Source organism: Megalops cyprinoides, chromosome 13 (genome assembly GCF_013368585.1).
Source record: "Megalops cyprinoides isolate fMegCyp1 chromosome 13, fMegCyp1.pri, whole genome shotgun sequence".
In the NCBI taxonomy this organism is placed as follows: Eukaryota; Metazoa; Chordata; class Actinopteri; order Elopiformes; family Megalopidae; genus Megalops; species Megalops cyprinoides.
In genome coordinates, this window is record NC_050595.1 from 2,867,501 (window position 1) to 2,893,522 (window position 26,022).

Sequence of the window (26,022 nt, forward strand, 5' to 3'; positions counted from 1 at the left end):
CAGAGCAGTTATTCTATTCACAGTGTTAGGGAGAGAGAAAATGCAGGCTGGGTGGTAATGTAATGCAGTTTCTTCAACAGAGACTGGACTCATGTATGAGTTATTCAATAGAATGCATTGTCATTACCTTATTGTCATTTAATAGACACTCTTAAACAGAGAAACGTACATAGATTACAATTTTTTACACGTTATCCATTTATACATCCGGGTATTTACTAAGGCAATCGTGGGTTGAGTATCTTGCCCAAGGGTACAGCAGCAGTGCCTCAGTGGGGAATCGAACCAGCAACCTTTCAGTTACAAGCCCTTTTTCTTACCACTACACCATACCATTGCTCAGTGCTACACTGCATTCTCGTGTGCATTTCTGCGTAAGGAAGTGATGCATACTTTGGCCTCAGAAGCCAACATCTTCAGGACAGTAATATGACCTCTCCACTCCTTATTCCTGCGTGTAATTTGGTTCTCCTCAGCAGACTTTTGCTATGTGGAATCTGTGAAATTCCTCTCAGCACTGTAGTTCTCTTCATCCCAAGGCGACCTCTGAAGCGAGAGGGAGATCTTTAGGGGGATTACAGTGATAAAATGGCACTTCCCACACACACACACAGGTATACCACATTCACACACAAACATCACAGTGCTCACGCTGCCAGAGGGCTCTCACTCAGAGCACGGGCGGAGCCAGCAAGGTGAGCATGCAGAATGAAAAAAGAATCTGTATCATCTCAGTTTTTGTTTTTAGCTCTTTTTCAACAACAATGTGACTCATTAGTTAGTGAATCTAATAAAGCGGTGTGGGGGCGTGTGTATAAAGACATCAGGTAACACAAGCACCTGTGTCTCTACAAAGGTAATAATTAAAGATGTCTTTCAGTCTCATATTTGCGTGCAAATGGAAAACCAGCGCAGTAAAACCTGGTACATTTGTTTTTCTTGTGTGTTCTTCTTTGTGTTTGACACAAATATGAAAAACAGAATTGCTGTGATGATGAAAAATGAAATAGGCCCCGAATGTCAGCCGTCAGCTGTTAAAACGCGTGTAGGTAAGAGATGGGCGGAAACGGCAGGCGTTTTCGGCGCTGTTTTGTGCAGATCCCGCGGAGTGCGTTCAGAACGACGCATTGTTCATTAGGCTGTTACTGGGGGGAGGAGGAGCCGGTGCTCTAATTACAGTGATTTAATCAGGATTAGAGAGGTTACCTGTGCATGAGGCCACAGGAAACCCAGCAAGGACAGACGTGCACAATACCTGCTACACGCCTTTCGTAAGCCTGTCCTTTCCCTCACAGATCCAACCGTTTCCGCCGTAAAACAAAGGCCTCCGTGTCAGAATAATTAAACAGTTTGCCCTATTGTTTTTTTCCCCTCCCCTCTCTCTCTCTCCGTCTTTCTCTCGCTTTCTCTCAGCTCATTTGCATTCTCTTCCTCCCCCCCCCCCCCCAGCCTGGCTTGAATAGGAAGCAAAGAGAATCCATTTTAATCTGATTAATAACTTAGTTGATCACATATAACCCAGTTTTCATTCAGTGCCGCCCTTGTTCACAGAGTCATATACAGAATGACCTTTCAGTCACCACCGCGACCGGAAAGCACAATAAGAGCCGTTGTGCTGTCAAGCGGACGGGGATGTTTTACATCAGAGCAAAATGTAATGTTCCGTCTTTTCAAATGCGGTGCCCCTCACAAAGGCTGCGTTCCCAAACCGGGCTCATCCAGACCAGCTCGGGTTTCCAGGGGTCTGGGACCGCAGCGACTTTCTCATGCTTCTGCAGAAATATGAATCAGCCTTTTTAAAAGAGATATGGTTACATATTAGTTTTGAGAGGTACAGTAACTGCTCGGCTTTTCACCGCGCGAAACAGTAGGGCTTTTGTTCCGACAAAATCCAATAACTGGGCCCTGATCCGTTTTGCCTCTCGAACGCGCTGAACTCGATTTACGTTTGAATAAATCCGACTCTCCCGAAGTTCGCCGGGTTGAGAGATTCCCCAGCCTCTCCTTTGGAGTTCAAAGCTGGGAGATTATATAGTAATTAATGTGTCTGTCGTTGATTCTTATCTGTGGGTCATATTTTTGTCAGATGTAGTTTCACCACTTTCTTGGACATTTTTTTTGGTCTTTAATCCAGCTGAGGTTTGATATGCTGATATGATTAGCTCTTTCAAAGTAGTCCTGGTGAGATTTAATTAAAACCAGCAAAGCAAATACACACAAACGCGCACACACACACACACACACACACACACACACACACACACACTCTTGCATGAAGAAATACAAACCGAATACTGAAATCTGCTCATGGTCACATGTCCACAAGTACATATGCTTTATTATTTATGCAGTTTGTAGTGATCATAACATTTTCTCTGTATCATGAGACAAGAAAAGACTGTTTCTTCCTGATATTTGTGCTACTTTTTATCTCATCTTTCATTGAGACATGACCCCTGTATAATCCATATGAACTCCGACCCTCTGGTCTCACACTTAATGTGCCCCCTTTCAGAACAAATAAAGCACAGAAAATCATGTGCCAATAAGCTTCACTTTCTAAACAAAGTCAGTTAGTCAAAGAAGATTAGCATCAGAGCTCAGATTTCAGGAGGTAAACTCTGCCTGTTGGTTCATCTGTATACACAGTTAGCTAATGAAGCCTATGTCCAAGTATGTCTTTCATCTAACAAAGGTGGAAAACATCATGGCTGTTGTTCGTATTATCCTATGATATATAACCCATTTTTCCCTCTTCCAAAAGGGACCTGTTTTTTTCTGTTTAATTATCTCTCGTGAAAATCCAGTCCTCTCATGGAGGATGAAATCCTCGCATGATTCATCCGATAAAAATTCTTGTAAAATAAACCCCTGCATTCACCAGTTTCCCGGCCTCGCAGGAACTTAACGGTCTCTGCTTTTTACAAGACTCCGCAGGAGAAAGAGTTGGAGGATTAGGCCCGGGATTAACACCGTACTCCAAGATAAATCTTTTTTAATGTGAAACCTCATCCTGCCGTGTTCTGGAAAGCCACCTTATCAGACATGTTTTATCACAGTTTGCGCTTCGGTTTCCCTCCCCCCCAGGAAAAGACAATTCTGACCAGCTCCGAGCCACTGGTTATTCCGGTTATAATACAAACGCATCCTTTAAGCTTTTAAACACTGAACAATGGGATGGCACGCAGCCGCGTTTCATTAATGCTTTTGTGAGGGAGGAAAGCAGCAACAAAAGGAAAACAGAAAGGCAGTGAACGGAGCTTGGCTTCGCACCCATCCCCGAACCCTCCTAAAAAAAGACGACAAAATCTCCCTTCCGTCTTTAAATCCTGCCTGATCTGTATGCTGCGGATGGTAACGGGCAGATACCGAGCTCTGACTTTGCCTGTAACCGGCTGAACAAGCATCGGTCGCACTTTTATGTGACATGGTGTCACGCGTTTTCATGTTCGTGCACTTCGGCGGCCTGTGCAAATGGCAGGCAAAATGTCTCTTTATTGCAAAAAACAACAGCGGCCCTTTTCCAGGAAGATGATATCAGAGCCTTCTTCCTGTCTGTGGCGAGGTCAGCTCAAGCTGATGGATGACAAACAGTCTCAACATGGCCGAACCATCATCCCCCCTCCTTCGCAGCCCCCTGTCTTTAACAGTCTTAACATGGCTGTATCATCTCTCCGCCTCCAGTTTTAAGAGTTTGAGAGACGGACGCCGCGTTTTTCCTGTCGTCGTCCTTTTCTTATGGCGGACGTTTTGATTAATTCGGTCACAGCTGAGATTTCTTATCGGGCGAAACAGCTGTGAGGGAGCCAGGTGATCCCTGATTTTCGAAAAAGCTGAATTTTTGTTTATCTCACAAGTAGCTAAGGCGCGAGGCTCTGTAATTCTTGCCTGTTTGACCCCTTCATGCTAAAACTTGGCAAAAACACAGATTTAGTTTTACAGACAAGCTGGCCATCAGATGGGAGTTGGGTTTATTTCTGTCCCACGTGTTGGTCCCTTGTCCAGGGCATGGACATTTTTCTAATCTGGGACTGATCTGACGTGGGGCCAGGGGATCGGGGTGTCCTTGATAAAAATATAAATTGTAGAAACTGAAGAACTGTAGAATTTTTGGATGAACATTAATGTTCTGCTTAAAGACTGTTTGCATTGTGTGGAAAGAAAAAAAGAAAAAATCAGCACAATGATGGGCGATTTGACAAAACCAAACATGTTTATAATTACCAGACGTTTTTGCAGCAGTGTGAGCTCGTAGACAGTTTCTTCCCATTGCGATGTTCTGGATACATTCTTGTGATGTTCTCCTTGTGCTCTCATCTCCATTTTGGGGTGCTTAATTGCGTTAGGAGACGTAGCAGAAGAAGATGAGGTGTCATCACTTTTGAAAACACAATTAGGTGACACCTCGTCGGGAGACCTGTCTGCTCGCCATGACAGCCGTGTGAAAAATGGCAGCAAAGATTTCAGTAGAGGCTCCAGCTGACTCTGTCCCTGGAAGTGACGGAAACTACTGGGAGGGATCCATACCGGGAGAGCCGTGTCTTAATCACGTCAGGTGGAGATTTAACCTCAGCAATACGCTGTGAGGTGTGGCGTATGATGAGACATGGGGGGCTTTTAGCACTAATGAATCTTTTTTGCATTCTACACATTTTCCACTTCAGACAAAAGTAAAAAAAAAAAAAAAAACGAATGTGTGTTAATTTGAGAGAGAAACACCATGAAAGCTGCAGGTTTATCAACAACAGGCTGTGAAATGACTTGGAGAGGCAGGAGTGCTCAAGATGTGCGGACGTATACCTGGAATTCCAAAACAGTAAAAACCCCTGTTCATTTCAAGATATTATCTTTGACTTATCTCTTAATGCAGTTATTATGATGGTGATGACGACAATGAAACAGCATTAGAAGAACATTTGATGACCAAAAAAAAAACCCTAATTCTATTTATTGACTAAGAGCCTGTCTGTTTCAGAGGAGTGAAGCCCAAGAAATGTGGTGATTTCATTAGTGCACTATGATTGTTGTGTGGACACTTTCTGAAAAATGATGTGCTTTATTCATTATGAAGCTGTCCTCTGAAATCTCATCAAGCTGTAGGAATCACAGAACCCACAGACAGACTGCCTGCTAACCTGGAGATTCTCTTTTTCCCATATTCAGTCTAAGGTACTTTACTTAATCAGAATACGCTTTGTGTTTAGCTTTCAATTACAAATTCAAACCAGTTTTGTGTTGTTGTTTTTTGGCCTGCTTATTAATTTTGTGACTACCAAACTCATAAGACTTTGGAAAAAAAATGTGACTACATAGTTACAGAGTGTATTGCAGCTAGACTGAATCTGGGCCATTAACTGCAGAAGTTGCAGAATTAGATGCATGCACTGTGGAACTGCTGCAGCAGCAAAAAGCTTATTGAAGAAGTAATGATTTTATCAAATTTCATATGAGAGGGAGTCATTTTTAAACATTATTGTTATATATATTCATATGCAACTAACAGATGTGGGGAAATATAAATCTGATTCATAATATATTGTTTCTGTCTGGAGGAAAAAAGTAAGTACACAAAGGCAGAGACAGTTGGATTGCACACAACAAAAAGAAGAGGTGATCCCCATGCATTGTGGAAAAAATATCAAATTATGTCTATAACAAATAAGAAGCACTATTATGCACATTCTCCCAGAAATAATAATAATAAAAAAAAAACCTTATCGGTCTGGTGTTACCTTCTGAAAAAAAAGACATTCACATTGCATCTCCCCTGAAAGGAAAAAAAAAAAGTTATGACTTCAAAAGTGTTTACTGTCTGTGTATTATAATATTTCTTGGCACGTGCTGGTCATTTGCATTTCAAATACTTGCATTGGAAGCAGGTGATTAAATGCCAAGATGGGAACTGATGACAATCACCTTTACTGTAAGCTCCAGGGGAAACGCTCTCTCTTCTGACATTAAAACTAAACGGATAGCAGCTAAGCAAACACATACAAATAGAACTTGATCCGTTTCCTTTCCATCTGCAGCTTTGAAATATTCATACGCTTTTAAATATTAGTGCATATGTAACTTAATAGATAGCTGCAGTACAAACACAGTGCGGTTAGGCGGTTAGAAAAGCAGCGAAACCTTTACAGAAAGATGAATATATGCAGTGTTGAACGACATCAAGCCTGGTCTTTTCATCACATTCATATTCACAGCTTTAATTTACAGTAAATCCAATAGCTGTCAATCATGCATTAAAACTCAGAATTTATAATAGGATGAAAGTGCTTCTACATTTACAGCAAGACCACTCTAAAATATTAAAGTCATGTCACTAGTGCAATAAGGCCCAGCTTGCTTTTTTCAAAAATTAAATATTATCCCAAAAGGGGCCATTTTAGAGATTTAGATCCAGCGAAATAAAACAAGATGGGCTGTAAAACCATGGGCTGATTGGATATCAAGTCAAATACTGTGATAAAGTGTCTGACAAAAATCTGACCCAGATTCAGTCTAACTGCAGTGCCATGACACCCTTTCCCTCTGAGTGCCTGAGTTCAGTAAGTAGTCGTGTTATTATGTGTCTTAAACTACGTTTGTCATCCATCTCTCTGACTGCTTGACTCACGCTTCTGTGGAGGCAGCGGATATAAAAAGTAACGCTCTTGTGATTGGTTAGTCAAAGTTAAGTACAAACCGCAACGCCATAAGATTCGGCACACCCCTGTGAGAATGCAATCTTCAGAAACACGGTAATACTTAAAAAGTGTAAAAAAATTTCCCTTTCTGATTTTAATTGGTGGACATGTGGCCCTCTATTAAGGCTGGTCCTTTTGGTCCTCAGTCTCATCTATGCCATTCTGTGTGCATGAGAATGTCAACGTGCGAGAGAATGTCTGCTCAGGCATTGGATAATGGGCTAATTGCTTGATTGGCCACACCTCCTACCTGGTCAAATAAATGAGACTTAGCTGGAGGAAGAATAAAAGAACAAAACTGCTGATAGTTCCTTTTTTTTTGGGTGGTGGGAAATAGGTCAGCATTTTTTGGCTTTGCCATTTTATTTATTCATTCGTTCATTCAGAAACGCAAAACAACTTTGGCTTGGGTTTGCCTTTTTTTAGAAAGGGAAAAACTTTTAATGTGAGGATTATTCAGCCAGCTTCTTCAAAACCCTTAGACCTTGAAATAGAAGGGTTTTTTAGATGAAGTTTGGGATGCAGTGGGGAAAAATAAATGGCTCCTGAAAACAAAGATGCTGAAATGTTTTACAGCCAGTCAGACTTCTAGGTAGACCAGAGCAGTGTCATGAGTCGTGTCTGGGGAGAGAATGGGAAGGGTTTTGCTTAACCGGGCCCACTGTGAGGGTATATATCCATTACAACTCTTGACAGTCTGCCCATATGTAGAAGTTGACTCTCAATAGTGTGTCAAATCTTTTGTCCAGGTTTTGCCATTCAAAATTTGTTTTGACAAAGGTGTAGCTATGCTACCATATGCAATCCTAAAAGTATAGGCCAAATTAATTTGTGATTCTTCTTTGTAGATATTGTTAATACTGTTTGATGTGTTCTGACCACTTGTTTTAAAAGTGGTTTGAATAATGCCTTTGCACCTGCTCAGTGATTTACATGAGTTGGGTGATTTCAGTATCACTCATATAATTGTGTAAATATCAGATTATCTGTAAGAGTGACAGACGGATTCTGATTAAGCATCTTTTAATTTATTCCCTTTTTTAACGAGGACCCCCTGCTGCTCAAATCAGCATCTCTGTCTATGTCAAATTTAAATACAAATGAGATATGCTGGCATGACAAACGCAATGTATTGTAGACGGTATAAGTAGATAAATCGTGAAAAATCTATTTTTTTTTTTTCTGTTTCTCCCCTCCTTCCCTGTCAGAGTTTGCGGGAGCCGCAGATGCGTTTTGGTAATTGCACATACTCTTAGAAAATAATGTCATAATGTCATTTAACAACATGAAAAGCATGTGAGCCCCGTTCGAGAGGAGCACAGCAGCTTCGGAGGGGATTAAATCTGCTCCGATGTCCCCTGGCATAATCTCGGCGCTCGTAAGAGCCGGGCGCGTGCAGCTGACTCTCGGAGCTGCGCGTCGCGTGTAAGACGATACGCTTGAATGTCGAGGCCACTCGAAGCCTGTTAATGCAGAAACGTTAAAAAACGCGTTAACCCCCTCGCTTCCAGCACCAGGGGCCACCTGCCTCTGGCTGTCCGTGTCGCTCTGGCCGTGGAATCGCCTTAATGTGTTTAGCTGTGACAATGCAGAAGCACAGGGGCCATCGGACAATAAACGCTAACCTTAACCCCTAATGTTAAATGCTAACCCTATCTCTAAACAATCACACCTCTGCCTAATCTCTGGACAGACTTTTTGGCACTTTAACAATCCTTTATTTGATTCACAGTACAGTTAACATTGAACAAAATAAACTGATTATCTAATAAGTATGATTTATGTAAAAAAAAAAATGATTGACCACAATCTTTTTCCAAAACTGAGAATTTTCAAGTTAAGAGTGCAGAGGTTATGAAAACGTTGCCACATTTTGACAGTTCGTTAAAGGGGGTCAGCTCCCAAGAAGAGGTCTGTATTGAAATTCAAACACTTGAGAATCATTTATGCATAAAAACAGGGTCTCAGGGTGCCTGAGTTTAAAGGTACTTATTTTAAGGTCACAACCATACACTTATTCAGTGTTAGTTATTCTGTATGCTGTATACATGCTGTGTGGAGTACATGCTTCAGTTTCCTTTACATCACTATCACCTGGGCAAAGGCGGGACAGAGTAACACGTTACACAGGTACCAAGCAGCTGATCAGCAGTTTCCTTTTAACAGAATTTTCCATCCCCGATGGCATTATAGAGAACAGTAGGGATGATCTCCTGGGTGAGGATTACCTGTGTGATAGTCACTGTGGTCACCCCACGTCCATCAGCCCATCCTGGCTGTCGCATTACGCAACCCCCCCCCCCCCCACCATGTTATTCATGCGATAAGCAGATCTCTTTATCCTGGATGACTTATGGGGCTTATGCTCCACACCTAACCCGTTTATGAAGGCCTGGGCATTTACCGAAGCCCTCACCATGCCTCATCTGCTCAGACCCGCTAAAGCAGTGCCCCATCTGGGACTCAAACTTGCAACCCTCTCATCTCAAGGACAGTCCTGCCTGCCCATGGCCATAGCACCATCTGACGGCAAAAATAGGGTCATGGTAAATTGCAGTATGGGGGGGGGGAGAAAAAAACACTAAAAAGACCAGGTTCAGTATGTGATCTGTTCTGTCCAGTACTGCAATGCATCTTCTTTCACTGTGAAAGAACTGTGTACTGTGAGTGTGTGTGGAATGTCAAGCACAGATATAAAATACTAAGAGGAGTGTGCATAATGAAGTTGGAGGAAATTATGAATTATAATTCAGAGTGTTTGCAGGTTCCATTCTTGAGAAATAAAGCTTATTCTATGTCTATTACCTTACAGATTAGTGTCTTGCCATTTTCACAGAACTGTGCACACATTAGTCTCATTGGTAGATCATTTAAAAAGCAAAGAGTTAAAAAAAAAAAAAACACACATCGGTTTTGCTGTAAACAAACAAATCAATTCATTGCCATTTCACAAGGACTGCGCGTGCATTTCTTGAACAGCTGTCTGCTTTGGAGCTGGAAAGGAAACGCTTTTTCCTCCTGCACGTGTTCGACCACTGGCAAACAGGCCTTGAACGATTCAACATTTTAAAAATATGTTTCCTCTTAAAGCCGAAATCTAACTCTTTAACAAGACTGTCATCGCGCAAATCCGCATCAAATTTCACATCTCGGTCACAGATGCGAAATGTGCGCGTTAGTATATCTGTATCTATAATATTGGTGTCCGTTTCTGTATCTATTGATATCCGTACTTATTGATTTGGTCTATCGGTTTTTACTGTTTTGTTCGTTTATCTTTAATGCGTAATTAACTGGGTGGTCTGCAGACGAAGCACCAGCAGGTTTGGATGGAAGAGGCACGTCCTCTCCTTTTGTCACGGCTTAAGAGTGCTCGCATGGGTGAAATCGGCCAAAAGCAAATCCAGCACGTTGGCTGACCGTTTCTGAGGCCGTCAGCTGACCAGAATCAACCTCATCTGTCAGGCGCACAATCGACTCTTTTAACTGTTCAATTTAGGATCTGCAGAAAGGCACCGTGCCTCATTGCCGCTCAGAATGGGCACCATTTTATATTTACATCAAAACCAATTTCTGCGCAAATTAATGTTATTACCGTCATGAAAAAAAAATCTCCACAAACATAAAAGACTAGCACCACCTAGAGGCCGTTTTTGAGTACTGAGTATACTCAAACACAAACCATAAATGATAGGATTGTATGTAGATTCAGTCCGATAAAACAAAGATATCACTGACTCGAGTCTAAATTAATAGAAATGGAGGGACGTGATAATTTTAGAAAACCGCACCTTTTGAGTGAAGATCTTTGCTCTGTGTAAAACGGTTCTGCACGTTCCTCGCCAGATTTAAAATGGATTACAAGTTGATGTATGAAATGTATTGAAACTGGAAAATGAGAAACAGGACGGAAAAGGACATTTTTTGCAGACTTATTATAAATAATGTTTTGTCTTTGGAAGAGGGTAGCTAATCACACACTGCATGGCTGTCTTTACTTCCCGAGGTTTTGTTTCACAAAAATGATCAGATTAAATTTATATAGGCCTATATCCGGTCTGATTTGGACCATATTTAGTGGACGGACGGCCAAAATTAGGATACGAATTGGTCTTTCTCACAGTCCGTCTTGCTGTTCAGTCTTGTCATCTCGGTGTTGTAACCTGAGAGTCAGATTCCATTCTTTGCTCTTCTCCTTGTAATTCGTCTCCGTCCTGTTTGTGTGAGTGTGGAGCAAGGCGCAGTTGCAGCTCTGATGATGGACAGACGGAGCTCTTTCCCCGCCGGCTTCTGGCGCACTTGACTTCCTGTGGATAGCGTTTAACCCCGACCCTCGCCGTGTTTGATCCCCGCATTCACTGGCAGGCTTTGAGGGAGAGATGCTGTTTGTTCAGTGGCACAGAATCGCGTTTCGCTCTTCGCCGTTTCAAGGTTTTTCACCCGACCGCTGGAACTTGACTGCTGCCTAACGCTGATAACCCATATGAATAACAATCGTTTTCTGTTTAAATACTTTTCTTTATTGTTGCGTGCCAGCTTTACCCTAATCTGCACGCAGCACATGTTATTCAGTCGGGGTGTTGATTCTGTACTTTAGAACACAACGAAGTGCTTGAATGTCATTTCTGGAGTGTTTAACAGACGTTACCCCAGCCACCTAAACATAGCTCTTACCTAACCACCCAACCGCCCTGTCTATGCTTTCTGTCTCAAAATGAAGAAAAACACACTCTTTCATCTTTTTTACTCTTCCTAATACTTGTCAGTCACAGCCTCTGTCAGTCTTTATATTCCAAACAGCAGTTGACACATACGGAGAAATAATCGGAACAATAAGAACACTTCGTCCCACCTCACATTGAAAGAGGATTTATTTTCTTATGCTGTGGTGGAGAATTACTACCAAATGCTCTAACTACTCTAATTAACCTCTAATAACGGCAGTTTTAATTCGATTCATTGAATCAAAGTAAGGAACGCGAACTAAATCGAGTATTTGCTGAAACGGAGAGAGAGTCAGAAAGTGAGAGGATCGTTTTTTTTCCTGTTCCGTTCCCTCCAGCAGGGACCGCGGAGACCCAGGCACACTGACTCTGCCTTTAAAGTTGTATAATTACTGTAAAGAAGGTAATAGTGTCAGATTAATGCTGCTCACTTCTCACTCAAGGGAACAAAGGACTTTCATTAGGCGCCCCTCTCAGTCTGTTACCGTCACTCTGCCGCGCGGCTGCCGTTTTCCGCGGCGCAAACAGCATGTGCTAGTCTGGAGAGAGGGGGAAGGAGGGAGGGAGGAAGAGAGAGAGAGAGAGGGAGGCTATCGCACCAGTCTAACTTCCGACTCTTTCTCCTGCGATGCACTGCTGTCTCCGCGCGGTGTAGGACTCCAGCGCACGCACACCCTCCAGGGAATCCTCAGCCAATTGGAGCTTAATGAAAGGGACCCCCCCCCCCCCTTTCCGGTGACATCACTGACCTGCTAAAAGCTGCTAATCTCTTTTGAGGCAGATGATGCGCTTTGAACTAAATTGAAACAAAGTTATTTTTCAGTGATTTATAATCTGGGGTGCTTTTCACTGGTATTGCATTAGGAGAGAGTAATTGTTCCCATCTCTGAAGTTCCGCTGTACTGAAGAAAGCTAAAATTAAAAAAAATATATTAATGTCAAGTTCAAGAATAGTGTAAGGACAGAATGAAAAGAATACAGTGAGATGCTTTCATCATGGGAGTAGGCTAGAGTTTAGATACTGTTATGTGGATGAACTAAGGAGCCCTCTGAATTCTTTCAGTGAAATTTAATGTTCAACTCCACAACAAATTTGAGTTGGCCACCACCTTTTCAGCTGTGGCTGTTTGTGTCAGAGGGTATCTTTTTACTTTAATCTGGTGTGGTTCTCTCCTACTGTTACTGAAGCATTGTTTTAACTCCATACAAGTAGTATTTCGAATATATTTAGCTCAATCAATATATTGCAATATAATTTTTGCTTGGCATATTTTAAATGTATTTATTTGCAAGATATTCTTGGGATGAACAACATATTTCTCAGAATATTAGAATATATTTCATTTTCGTCAGGAAAAGTTGAGTCATTCGCAATTGACTGTCATTTACACACATTTTTATTGGACAGATTGACAGAGATCAGTGTTACTGTCAGGTCGGTCCCTCTTGCCTGCGACATGACCAGAGCTCTATTTCCAGAAATCGCTCGAATTTAAAGTGATAGCTCTTAGATGCCAAATAATAGTTGCATGCCTATGTCTGGGCTGTCCCTATTACAGTCCTATTAAGAGTTGTTCTTGTTTGTTTGAGCGCACCAGCTGATTCAGTCTGAGAATAAAGCATTAATAAGGGAATTTAGGAAACCAAAGCTTCACGAGTTTTCACACAGAAAAGAAGTCTGTCGCTTAAGCGCAGTACGCGACTGTACCCTAGTTCTTTTAGTCTGCGGGGACCCACACCTTCAGAGTCCCGTCAAGTCAGATTTCACGCGTTTGAAGCGTGCTTTCATGTGCTGTGTGGTTTCCTCTCATCCATCTCCCTGTTTGCATCGGGATGCTTGGAAACTCATGTCATATGTTTCATCTCAGATCAAACCTTAAGTCTCCAAAGAATAGCTCAGATCCCTCACAATCGTTTAAGGCTGTTTCAGACGTGGAGAGAAGTCTGAACTGCTTACCCTGATACATCGTCTTCAATATCTCTGCCCTGCTGTTGCACAAAAACAGAGACAAAAACTATACAGTTTACTAACGCATGAATCTGAATATGGCCTATAATATTTGACAAGGACAGAAGCTTTTTTGACTCTAAATTCTAAATGTTTGTGTCGATTATACTGATGCTTGACATGTATTGATCGTCAGTATCTTAAGAGAGCCTTTGAGGATTAGTGTTTTCCCAAATATGTGGGGATGGATCTCATATTTCGCTGGACTTCCTGTCTTGCGGTGAGATCACAGGAAGTGGTCCTTGTGTTTCAGGGAGTTCTAGAATATGGCACATATCGTTTTGAGGCTCTTTTGAGGAGGTGAGGATTCATCGACGCATCACTCCTCAAGGTCAGGGGTCAGAGTCATCTCATACCGTACCCCTTCAGGGTGAGGAGTGCATGCACTCCCTGTCACTCTCTCCTCCCGCCTCCCTGTCGGGCACCTTTCATCTTCGTATCACTTCATTAATTTTCCAGCTGCATAAATATGGATTATCTCAGTATAGTAACTGCTAATGAGAAAGGAAAAGAAGAAGCAGGAGGCAGACAGATCAATTTCAAAAAGATTGATAGATCAAGGCAGTAAATGTGGGGAGAAAAAGGGTGGAAAAGGCTACATTATACTGCCCGATAATATTGACATGACGTGAAGCAAAAGAGCCTGTGGCCATTTGCCTGTGCGTGAGTCTTTATAATGCGTCAGGGCTGCTGGAGAAGCGGGAACTGCGGTGTTCATGTGGTGCACCCTAATTGCACGGAGTCATATGCAGCAGAAGGTTATCCACAGATGACGGGAACAGTTGTCATGTGTTGTGTGTTTCTGGTGGGGGCATTTTTGCAGCCGGACGTGGATGCTTGTGCCCCTTAGAGACGGGATCAGTGAGCTGTCCTGTCAGAGCCAAGTCTCCAGGTGCTCGTCGGGGGGGAAACCCTCGAACTGAAGGTGCAGTGTCACAGCTGAGGAGGTGACTGCTCACACCTACAGGCTGCAGAGTAAAGGAGCGTGTGACTCCTCTCCGAATGGATCCTCTCACAGGGAGGAAGACGCACACCTCTCACCTGCTGCTTACCTCACACAGAGCAGGGGCAGCCCCACGCAGGACCTGGGGGTGTGAGTAGGAGAAGCCGGAGCCTCATGTTGTGATCATATGTCTGTGCACACACATACATGCATACATACATACAGGGTATCGCCTTTGGCAGCCTCCAGCTCCATGTTCTGTGAAGCCACACATCAAATAAATCAATATTTTCTGTATAATACATTTTTCCTCAGTAGCATTGTGCCGTTTTTAAACCTGCAAGCAGATGTATGGTAAACCCATGAGGAAGTGACCGTGTGATTGGCTTGAACAGGGTTTAGGGAAATCCATTGATTTGAAAGCTGTCTGCTCGGGATGGAGCAGGAATCAGGAAGAGAAATGTATATCATAATGATGAGAATTCTTTAATGGCAGATTTTAAATTAGATAGAAATGTATCCGGTAAGCGGAAATCCTGTTTTAATTTACATAATCGTACCACTGGTTTTCCTTTGTCTTTTTCTTTAAATCAGTTATGCAAATTCATCAGCCATAGATTTGTCTTCTATACTCTGTGTTTATACATAATCTCTTATGAACTGAAAATGCCCATCACTTACGACCATATAAACAACTGCATTATGGGTAGTGTTCAGTCTTTTTTTTCTTAATCTTTTCAATGGCAGTCAAACAGAATGGCAGGGAAGATGGTTCTGAGCACTGCCATCTTAATTCACATCCCGCAAGTGTAAGTAGCAGATGTTTTCTTGGGAACTTTGGATCATGGGAGAATGGTGTAAGCCAGCCTAAAGCGCATTGAAACCTCAGGCAGGTGCTGGAGATTTTCCATTGGGGAGAGTTATTACATCACCTTTAGTTATTTGCTTGGCAGATGTGCTTATCTCAAATGGCTTACTTTACATATTATCCTTGTGCGTAGATTTAATAAAGCAATTCAGGGCAAACGCCTAACTTAAGGGTAAAGCCTCAGTGTGCGTCTGGGGTTTGAACCTGTAGCCTTGTGGTTATAAGCTCAGTTCTTTCACCAGCATGGCATGCTGCCACCCTCTCTGTATTGACGGAGAGAAGCCTCCATCAGCAAAGATCAACAGAGGAAGGGAAAATGATTGAAAATTGTGATGTTCAAACATCAGAGATCACTGTGCTGTTTAAATTCATCCAGTACATCACCCAACAGTGTTTAAAAAAAAAAAAAAAAAAGCAGCCTGGCTGTGCTGGTTCTCATCATTTTAATTTAACAGTTCTCACTGAACACACAAATTTCTGTTTGGAAAAACATCCCTCGGAATACACTGCAAGTTTGCGGAATTGATCTTTTAGAATTTCATTTTATTTATGTATTTTAATTTATTTATGTGATTTATAATTTCACTTGAGACAGTTCTAGCCAACTTGTCCCCGGTTGCAGCACTGAAAAAAAACTGAATGCCGGTCCTACAGCGACTCGGACCGGGGTGACTCGACTCTCTTTACACATCTCGCCTTGGATTACTCATGCTCCGACTACAGCGTTTACATGTCTGCCTCAGGAGAGCTGACGCTGCCTCCAGGCGTGCTCCGAGTGTCAGGAGCTGTGTGTCAGCCCTATCTCGCGTGTCGTGAGGTGTAACAGGGCTGGGATCCAAGGGGGTTAAATGCGGCCCCTCTCCTCTTTCTCGTCCACTCAGAGTCACTGACAGTGCCGTTGGCCCTTCACATGCAGCAGTGATCCCTTCGCTGTTGTCTCCGTGGGCCCGATGCCGCACAAAATTAGTAAGGAGAAGGTATGCGCAAACAGGACGCAGAAGCGTGAGAACGACACGCTTGCAGGAGCTTCGTGCTGCAGTTCTGTTTCAACCACCGCTTCAGGATAGAGCTGGAGGGGGGGGGGATTCTCGGTCTGAGAAGAACATGAGACTGCTGTGTTTTAGGTGTAAAACCTTGTGACGTTGCCATTGTGTCCCGGAGAAAGGTTAGCATTTTAACGTGATTCAGCAAATGTCCATCTCTACCACCTGTATATCGGCACTAACAGAGCCAAATTATATAAAAGCAAGTTGCAACCTTTCCCTAACTCTCCACCAGACCTATTATACTTTGGAATTTCACTGAGGACTAGAGTAAATGAGAGTGTGTTTGCATCCCTAGTATGAATACGATCCATGACTATGAAAATAATGGGTTAGAATCTGAGTAATAGGAGTTCAAATATGAGAGATTGATGAAGTGAACGACTTTCTGTCTTCTCTGAGTCAGATAAAAGGCTGTTGGCAAGACAAATCGATAGCACATCACACGCAACGGCAATCAAAATCTCTGCCTTATTTAAAAAAAAAAAAAAAGTTTTAACTGCCTCGCTTTGACCTCGTTAACGCAAGAGCGTTTCAGTAATCTGTGTTTAATGATTTTTTGCATTAGAACCACGTCTCTGCTGGCGACCTTTGTGTGCCACGTTAATTTAAGAGGTGGCCGTGCCGCACATTCCAGCCGCATTACGTTGCATCGTTAGCGATGAAAGGCTGGCATTGAGCTCACTCACTGTGAGGGACAGGAGCGCCGTGGATCTGAGTCAGACGGACAGATCAATCCGGATTACGTCAGTTGGAAAGAATGGCCGAGGAGCATGGGCACCAGATGGGGGCGTGCTTTGAACACGGGGTTTGTTGGTCCCCGCGGTACGGGCTGGGATGAGGCCTCGGTGGTGACTGAGATGCAGTCTGAGGTTTAGTGTCCTCTTTTTTGGGTCTGGGTAGAGCCCAATTCTAATTATCTTTTCAGCAGAAGCGATTAGGAGATCAAATGGAGATGGAAGGGCATTTCCTGCTGTTAGTACAGGGTTTTGAGAGACAGAAGGGAGAGTATGGAAGGCTTTAGGAGGGGGCAGGGGCTGAGTTTAGGTAGGGGGGGAGAGGGATGGCGGGGGACAGCCACCCCCCAAAAAAAAAACACAGGTTCACAGCAGCAGGTTCACCTATGGGCAGCCCCCTGTGTGACACCTGCCAAACACAGGTGTGGGGTAGCACCCAACACTTCCTTCTTTTTAAAGATTTCCCCAGATCTGTAGAAATCAGCTCCACATTCCCCCTGCATCTGTTCCAATGGTGTGGGGGGTGGGGGGGGTTATGTTTTCCCTCTGAAGGGTAACAGACACGTATTACCAGTGTGGGTGCATTTGTGCGGGCATGTGGACACAGGTAAATAACTTTCAGAACACCGGTGATAGTACTGATGCTATCAGACTCTTTAGAGGACCCCTCTGATAGGAAAGATCCAAAACACAATGCATTTCCTCTTATTCCACATGAAAAACAAATCCTTATGAAAACCTCTTAAGTCATCAGGTTTTTCCTTTCCAAACATGAGTCATTTGGGGTATGAGAGAATCCCAAGTCTGTCTGTCTTCACTTACACAGCTGTACAGTTGCTGTGTATGTTTCTCATGCAACTTTATTAGGTTCACTTTGTACTCCTCTTTTTTGAGTTGCTCTCCATAAGGGCATCTGTTAAATGACACAATATAAAAAATGAGCAGCACCTTGGACGGGGAATAACAATTTCAATGCAAAAGTAAGAATAAGAATTGTGTGTGTGTGTTTGCCATTGACAAATGATTTTTAAAAACTATTATTAAAATGATTATAGAACTGTGGTTAAACCCAGCCCTGAAAGTCAGCATTTTGGACTTTACTGGTTGCTCGGGGGGGGGGGGGGGGTGTCCATCTGAATCACACCAAATGGTATGTGTAAACATCCTGTATTCATTAAAACATTCTAATATTTTCACAACACTTACTCTTCAGGTGGTGCATAATATTTGTATTTACATATTTATAAATGTGGGTTGAACTGTAAACTTCACCTTGCCAAGAGCAACACTTTTTTTAACATCTCCAGATGCCTGACAGTGAATGAAAGGATCAATAACACAGAGATTATTGCGCAGGAAAGAGGATTACACCACACTGAAAACTAGCCTTTTTGCTGTTTTGGATTGATTTTCTTCAATTTCACTTCAGTTTTCCTTCTGAGTCAATGACATGAAAGAATAAAGGATTTTAACATGGTTAAAAAGTTAATCCCTGTAACGGCTTCAAATGGAGACACAGCCATTATCTGGGGGGAAAAAGGCCTTCAATTGTCCGTTTTTTTTGCTACCCACTTGTCATTTAGGTGCATCTAAGGTTGTAGATCTGAAATGGAGGCTGAACTGTACAGCAACATGGACAACCTCAAAAGCCCCAAAACTGCTGAAGAGCTTTACCCTTTCAAAGACATCACTGTTTTTATTAATTTACTCTTCCACCTATTCTGTTCAACATTGCATAACCACTATGATAGGTTGTTGATCCGCATCTAGGTGTGTTCTCATAAAGCACCAGCAGAGGGCAGTAAACTACAATTCTGTAATCTGTGCGGTTCAGTAAAGACAATCGCAACTGATTATGAACTGAGTCTCCATCAGCAGGGATCAAGCTACACATCTATACTTCTCTAATTTAATTGTTCTTATATTGATTACATTTTTGCATGCAGACCATGCGTCAGATTTATAGACCTTATTTTGTACATCCTGTTTCAATTTTTGTCCGTAATGGAATATTGAGGCGTATTGCTCCATCTAGTGTCGACTATTTTTTCTCTGTTTGCACGTTAAGTGAATTTTATCATTTATGAAGAATGGCAGCAGATGGTCAATTATCGTGGGCTTAGTCTTCATGTGTTATCTGAATAAAAACATACAGTGCAGTCAGCCCATTCAGTGTGGACATTTCTAATTTGCCAGTGAGTCCTCTGTAGCCTGTCTAAATTAGCCCTGCCAATCAGTAGTGATGTGTATGTTAGGAATGCACTCTCAGGATCTCATACTATTAATTACTTATGAGCTTTTTTCCTTTGCTTTTTAATCTGCAGTTCATATTCCTTCACAATCTGACACATTATTTGATGACTGAGTAATTTCGAAATGGCATCTCAATTTTAAATAACGTTTGATAGCGTTATTGTGCTTTTAATGAGGGAAGTGTAGATGTCAGCTTTGCTGCCGTATCGTAACTTAAGATTTCTTTTCCTCGATTAACTTTGCATATCCTCACACATCCTCTGTTTTAATATGCCTCTAACTGAAATGCGTGTTTTAATTTTGTTGTACCAGTTTCACGTGGCATTTCATGAACAGAACATGACGTGGAAATGCATTCTATCCGCAGTAATTGCCAAATAACTCCCACTGAGACTGTTGCAGAAATTAAACTTTGACAAGGAACAGGACTGGTTTAGCTGAGATTTCCAGTGTATTCCAAAAATGAATACAAATAATGCGTTATTACCCTTCCAGGCTGAACACAATATGCCCTGTAAGTGCTGTCTTTGCACATTTTTTTGGTGTCTGGCATCTAACATTGTGTCCAATAAACAGATCCACCTAGTGTCATCCATCTGCTAGTTTTATCTCGAAATGCAAGCCATTACAAATGAGAAAAAAATGTAAATATATTCTATTTTCCCAGCTATTTGCAAAATAAAGCACACAACAATGCACATTTTTATCTTTGTTTCCCCTATAAAATGCTGATTGTGGAGCAGTCTTTCAGAGTTCACTCCCAGTGACCAGATACGGTGTTTGGTTTAACCTCAGTTCATGCTACTAGAGGGATTCAGGAGTAACAACGTGCACAGATTTGTCCTAGCATGGCATCCTAAGCAAAAGTGCTCTAATTTTATGACCTTTTCTTTAAACATTTACATTACATTTATTTATTTAGCAGACGCTTTTATCCAAAGCGACTTACAAAAGTGCATACAGCAAGTATAGCGACAGTACGGGGACAGGCTGTGTACAGTTCCACAATGAGACAGTTCTCAGCTGAGAGCAGCATCTGTTTGAGGACACAGTACTATTATATTTGTACAATTACAGCCTATAGGGCAACTAATAGGTCATCAATGAATAAGGCAGGAGCCAGGTAGTCGAGCACCCTCTGTCCTGCGAGTTATATTGTGTTATGAGCCCAGATTCAGATTCACCTGAATCTTGAAAACCCTTGTTCTGGTTGTGTAACATATGTGATACCTGATGTGGTCACAACAGGCTGAGCAGAAGCAGGTGTTTTTCCGACCTCTGTTGGGAATGAGGATGGAATGGGGGAAGCACCCGGGAAGGTGGTTAGTGAAGAGAAGCCAGCTGCCAGTAGCTCATAATATCTCAAAAGAAGCAATAAATACTATGTAGACATTGGGATACAAGGAGACAACTGGGGGTACACTGAGGTCCGTGGGGGTGCAGTGCACCTCCATAGCGCTGGCCCTGAGTCTCACAGTGCACCACGGTGAAGTGAGTGCTAGTTGCTCCAGTAGCGTCATCTGAGCAGCTCGTAGCTGCAGGGTGCCTGAGCGTGGAGAGACAGGGAAGCCCTGTGGCCATAGGCACCTTTACCCTGGAAGCAGCTGTGTGAGCGTCCAGCCAAGTGTCTGTTTCGAACCTGGGCCCTTGGCCTCAGACAGCACTTAGAGGGAGCACTTTGCTAGCTGAGCTATTCAACAGCCCCTGTAGATGGTGTATAGTACTGAACTCTTTGGCCAGCGTAAGGTTAATTCCTAAATCTGTCACTTAGACATTCCTCCGTCTCAGATTAATTCTGTGTTTCTCTTTTTTCTTCTATCTATTACTGGCTGTCTGTCGCGCCTGACCATGCCTTCCTAAAATAAAATGAGTTGCATTGCACTGCTGTGAGAAAATGAGTGTACCAGTTTTACATTCATTTAGCAGAGTCTCTTATCCAGAGCAACTTCCAACGCAAGGGAACAGAAGTGACAGTGAAGTTTTGTATTGCTCTTATTTTTAGTATTACCATGATCATCATAAAGCACATCAATCAAACATTCATTTTTTTTTCCTCACTGCAGCGTGATTCTCAGCCTAAATCAGAGCTCCCCTTTCCATTTAAGATTTTTGATTTGAGATTTTCGAGCATGGTAACAATGGCGGATTGCTTTTCTTGCAGAAAAAAGCATTGAATCTATGCTTTCAAGAGGCAGCACCAAGCCAAAGCTGGTAGCTCTTCTCCTCTGGTATCTGAGGTGTACCAGCATAGTGGAGGAATGATACTCTCTCTATCCTGGGCTGATGGATGCCATGTTTCTCTTAATCCTGAATGGGGTGAACTGCCGTGGAGAAGGACCCAGGTTAACAGCTCAGTAGTTCTGAAACTCGGGTCCCCCAGACCAGACGAGGGCTGGATGTGCTGTGAGAGGTTTTACCAGACACCCACTCGCAGTGAATAAGCTTTCTTTGATGCACATTGAGGAATGAAGAGCTAGCAGTTTGCAGATGGGAAAGGGTAGAGCCAATGAGGCGCAGACCGTTTGCAGATGGGTAGAGCTTCAGTTAGTGTGTAATACAATATATTTGTGTTTCTTGGTATGAGTGCGCGCGCGCGCGTGTGTGTGTGTGTGTGTGTGTGTCTGTTAGATACAGGAGGTATAGGCTTTTGTAGTGTATATGTGTGTCAATGTGAGCCCTGCAGTCATCATTACTATAATCGCTTTATGACTGAGGAAATCGCCACACACTGAATAACACCTCATAAAGGACAGATTTGCATTTCATAAATTTTTTTTTTTTTTTTTTTTTCCTCTGGTTGCATGTGTTTGGTAGGCCGGCCCTCTGTGAAGTATATCGGGCTCTCTGTGTTTTCAGTGAGGGCTGTTCTGTTTATCTGTTTACAGACGGTCTGTGTCGCCTTCTCTCCCTTCACTGGAATACACACCTCCTCTCCCACGCACCACACAGTCAGGGAATATGCTCCGCGATTGACACGTTTAAGAAGACGGCGCGGCTCACTTCCAGCGCGCCAGCCGCTTCTAGTGGGCAGATGGTGACCGCTAGCTGAACCTGCCCCGCGCTCATCTCTTCAGCTGCGTTTAAGGTTTCCTCCATATTGTGGGTCTTGTGCCGCATTTCCCACTCATGGCCACTAGAGGGAGGTAAAGACCAGCTCACCTTCCAGTGAGGCTCGGGTCTGTTTCTCTGGATTCATTTTTAGTTTACTGGCAGTGCTGTCTGATAAATTCTTACTGGGAAGGAACAATCATTGAATTATCCTAATATGTAAGGGGTGGTTTTGGGCACATTCATTCTGATGGTGGCAATTTGGTTTGGACAGTTTGACATATGATCGTGTGTTGCAGTCAATAGTTTGTATGGCAAGAATCTTGTCACAGAGTCATTTGGTCTCTTGTTCTTTGTTAAATGACTGCAGTGACGACACTGAAGGACAATAAAAATGCTCTGCAAACTATCTGAGGCACGCTAGTCATTTGACAGCCCAGCATAAAGGGAGCTGTGTGCAACTTTATGCTCTTATTTAGATGAAAATGTAATCATGGCAGCCCAGCACAACTCGCGTAGAGTTTATTGCATTGGCAAGGAAAGAGTGGCGTTCGCATGTAATGTATAACATAATGTATGATATAATCTAATTTTCATTTGGAATGAGAATGAATATAACACAGGCTTCTTACTGTATTACCACAAGGCTCTTCAATGTGAGTAACAAACTTACACACGCCATGTGTACACACACACACAGTCACACACATGTGCATTAACAGATACACACATATACATCAACACACAGCCGTTTTGGTGTCCGCTGACCTTGTGGTGTTTATGAATGAATGAAGGAAAATAATTGTCTTAAATCCAACACGGATACATGGGACATTCCAGGCCTAGAAGAGAAGGAAGGCGGAGGGTGAGGGGAAGCAGAATGATGGGGGGAGAGAGAGACAGACAGACAGAGAGAGGGAGGATGTTGTGTTGGAGCGCCCCCGCCTGGCCGTGGTGGGCGGAGGTCAGCACAGGGGAGCCAGCGGCCGGGCAGGGTGGTTCTGTGGTGCTATTACTCGTCTCCCGTGGAGATAATAGCAGATCACAGCGGGGAGAGCGGCAGTCATCTCTCCGTGCCTGTCACACAGCAGAGTCATCTGTCACCATTCAGATGCCCTGTCATTCTGCACGGGGGCTCCCAGCTCTGTGTAATCTAGCTCATTATCTGAGGGTTACACACACACACACACACACACACACACACACCAAGCACAAGTGCATGTACACACACAGGCACACTCCCAAATGAATGCATGTACACACACACACATGCGCTCGTGCGCACACACACACACCAAACATGAGTGCACGTACACACACACACACACTTGGGCACAGGAGCTCCTACACTGACACACGTTGTGACATAGAAAACAGTGCTTACGGGCTCTGAATCCACATGCAATACAAGTGTTGTCTCCTGTGTATTGATTAACACATGACATATAGCACACGTATAATAAGAGATGTAAGTAATGAGAGAAAAAGGGCCATGGCTGTGTCTGTTCCACACTAATCTACATGGCTAATGATGCAGCTACACAATCAGAGAGGAAAAGAAACTATTCTTTATTATTCTGGGTGTTTATTAACCGGTGGTGCTGGGACAGCAGGGATTCTAGCTCAGTAATTAACATGGGGCGTTGTCCCCTGTGTGAGCTTTGCCTTGCTTTGATTCTTACATACTCAAATCTCATCCTCTGTCTTTCTTCTGTCTTGGGTTTTCTAGTTAACTAAAGAAACAGACCAGCCCCATATTCCCTAAACTCGTGTCCCTGGTGTCCTGTGAAAAGAGAATATATTCATAGTAAACTTAAAAAAAAAAATAAATAAATCATGCACGCTTGATGTGTTCTTTACTGTCCAATTTCATACTGCCTGCTAATCAAGAAAGACATTTTCCAAAATACATGACTTTGGGAATGTCTCCTACCTGTAATGGCATAGGTGGTTAGAGGCAGAAGAGGTGGAATTACACATTAATACTGAGGTGGGATATCTGGAAGGTTTGCTGTTGGCCGATTAATCTCCAAACTTTTACAGCTAGTGTTTCACATTTTATCACTTTATCATATATTCTGCGTATGTGCAGAAAATACATCATATCGGAGAATAGTTTTTTGGCTCTTTTCATGCATCTAGGAACTGTTTTGATGAGTGAACAAAATAGTGGTTGTAATACTAATACGAATACTAAACTACGTTTCCCATCAGCCTCAGCAATGGTGATAGTATGACTAATGTCCTTTTTCTTGTTCTGTATTCTGATCAATGGATTGATGTGGCTTTTAAATCCGAGCATACAGTAGTCCCCAATGCCATCTTAGGCCCAGAGGTATGTTTAGGAAATGAGACGTGATGACCCCACCTCCTCAGGTTCCGTGAGTGGGTTCTGATTGGTTCATCTCTGTCTCCCTGATGGTCTTTGCCTGCTGCTCGCAGGGTGGAATTACTGTCTAAGAGCATCTGAAAGGCATTAGCTGCTCTGCAGATCGTCAGGTGCCAGCGCGCTCTCTCTCTCTCTCTCTCTCTCTCTCTCTCTCTCTCTCTCTCTCTCTCTCTCTCTCTCTCTCTCTCTCTCTCTCTCTCTCTCTCTCTCTCTCTCTCTCTCTCTCTCTCTCTCTCTCTCATACGTATTACACATAAGTATTCCTTTCGACTTCGTTTCACTGGGGGTGTGTGTGTGGTTTTTGAGCTGTGCCATGGGCCTGTCTGAGGAGTGATGGATGGATTAATTCGATAGATGCTGATGGACGATTTGTCGCCCCCTGCAGGTCAGAAGCCATACCAGTGCAGATACTGCCCCTACAGCGCCTCCCAGAAGGGGAACCTGAAGACCCACGTGCTCTGTGTCCATCGCATGCCTTTCGACAACAGCCAGTACCCCGACCGGCGCTTCAAGCGGTCCCGCATCGACTCGGACACCTCAGGCGCCTCGGACGATGGCGCCCCCGCAGCCCCGCCCACCCTGGAGCCCAGCCACGCCCAGGAGTGACCGCGTCACGGTGCCACTTCCTGTACCGTCACCACAACAAGAGTAACAGCCATAAGGGTCAACCGCCAATGGAACAGGGGGAGGTTTTTAAACCAACGGCATACATTCCAAGTCTGTGTTCAAAAATATTTATTACGGTAACACCGTAAAAGGAATACGTATGGAAATAATACAGCTTTATTAGCTGAGCATGGCATATTTAAAAGCTCAAAAATCTCCACAAGGAGCGGCAAAAAATCTCTCTCTCTGAGTAACGGTAGCGCTAAAGCCTCATATGGGAAGAGAGTGATCAGGAGGAAGTGTTGTAGCTTTCCTATCCACACTGACACACACAACGTGAAACAACATTCACATGTTTACAGAAAGGAGGCTATGAAAATGGCATTCAATCTTTCAAACGATTCCTGTCCCAAGGATAGTGCTTTTAAAAATGACATGCACAAATGATTTAGCGCCGGGGCTAAAAGCAGGAGAAGGCGGCGTGCCTGAGCGTTAAAAAACATCGTTAGATCATGACACCAACTGGTGCCGTTTGCCTGACAAGGCAACACGCAGCTGTAACTGACTGCCACAGTGCCAGTCTGGCAGAAAAATCAATTGCCCTGCTGTCACAACTGCGGCACGGGAGAAACCTTATCTGTCCAGAAATTAGAGGGGTCAACCCACACCCCAGTGCAAGTGGTTCCTCAGATACTCCAGAGGAAAGCTTGCTGT

General features: G+C 43.2%; 1 protein-coding gene across 1 annotated transcript in view; it reads left to right on the top strand.

Annotated features, from left to right (window-relative positions):
* The window catches only part of LOC118788044 (zinc finger protein 536-like), a 90,312-nt gene extending 65,152 nt beyond the window's left edge, over window positions 1–25,160 (top strand). Inside the window, exon 5 of the mRNA XM_036543878.1 lies at window positions 25,088–25,160. The gene's annotated coding sequence lies outside the window, so the exon portion shown is untranslated. The remainder of the gene's footprint in view (window positions 1–25,087) is intronic.
* The last annotated feature ends 862 nt before the right edge of the window (window positions 25,161–26,022 follow it).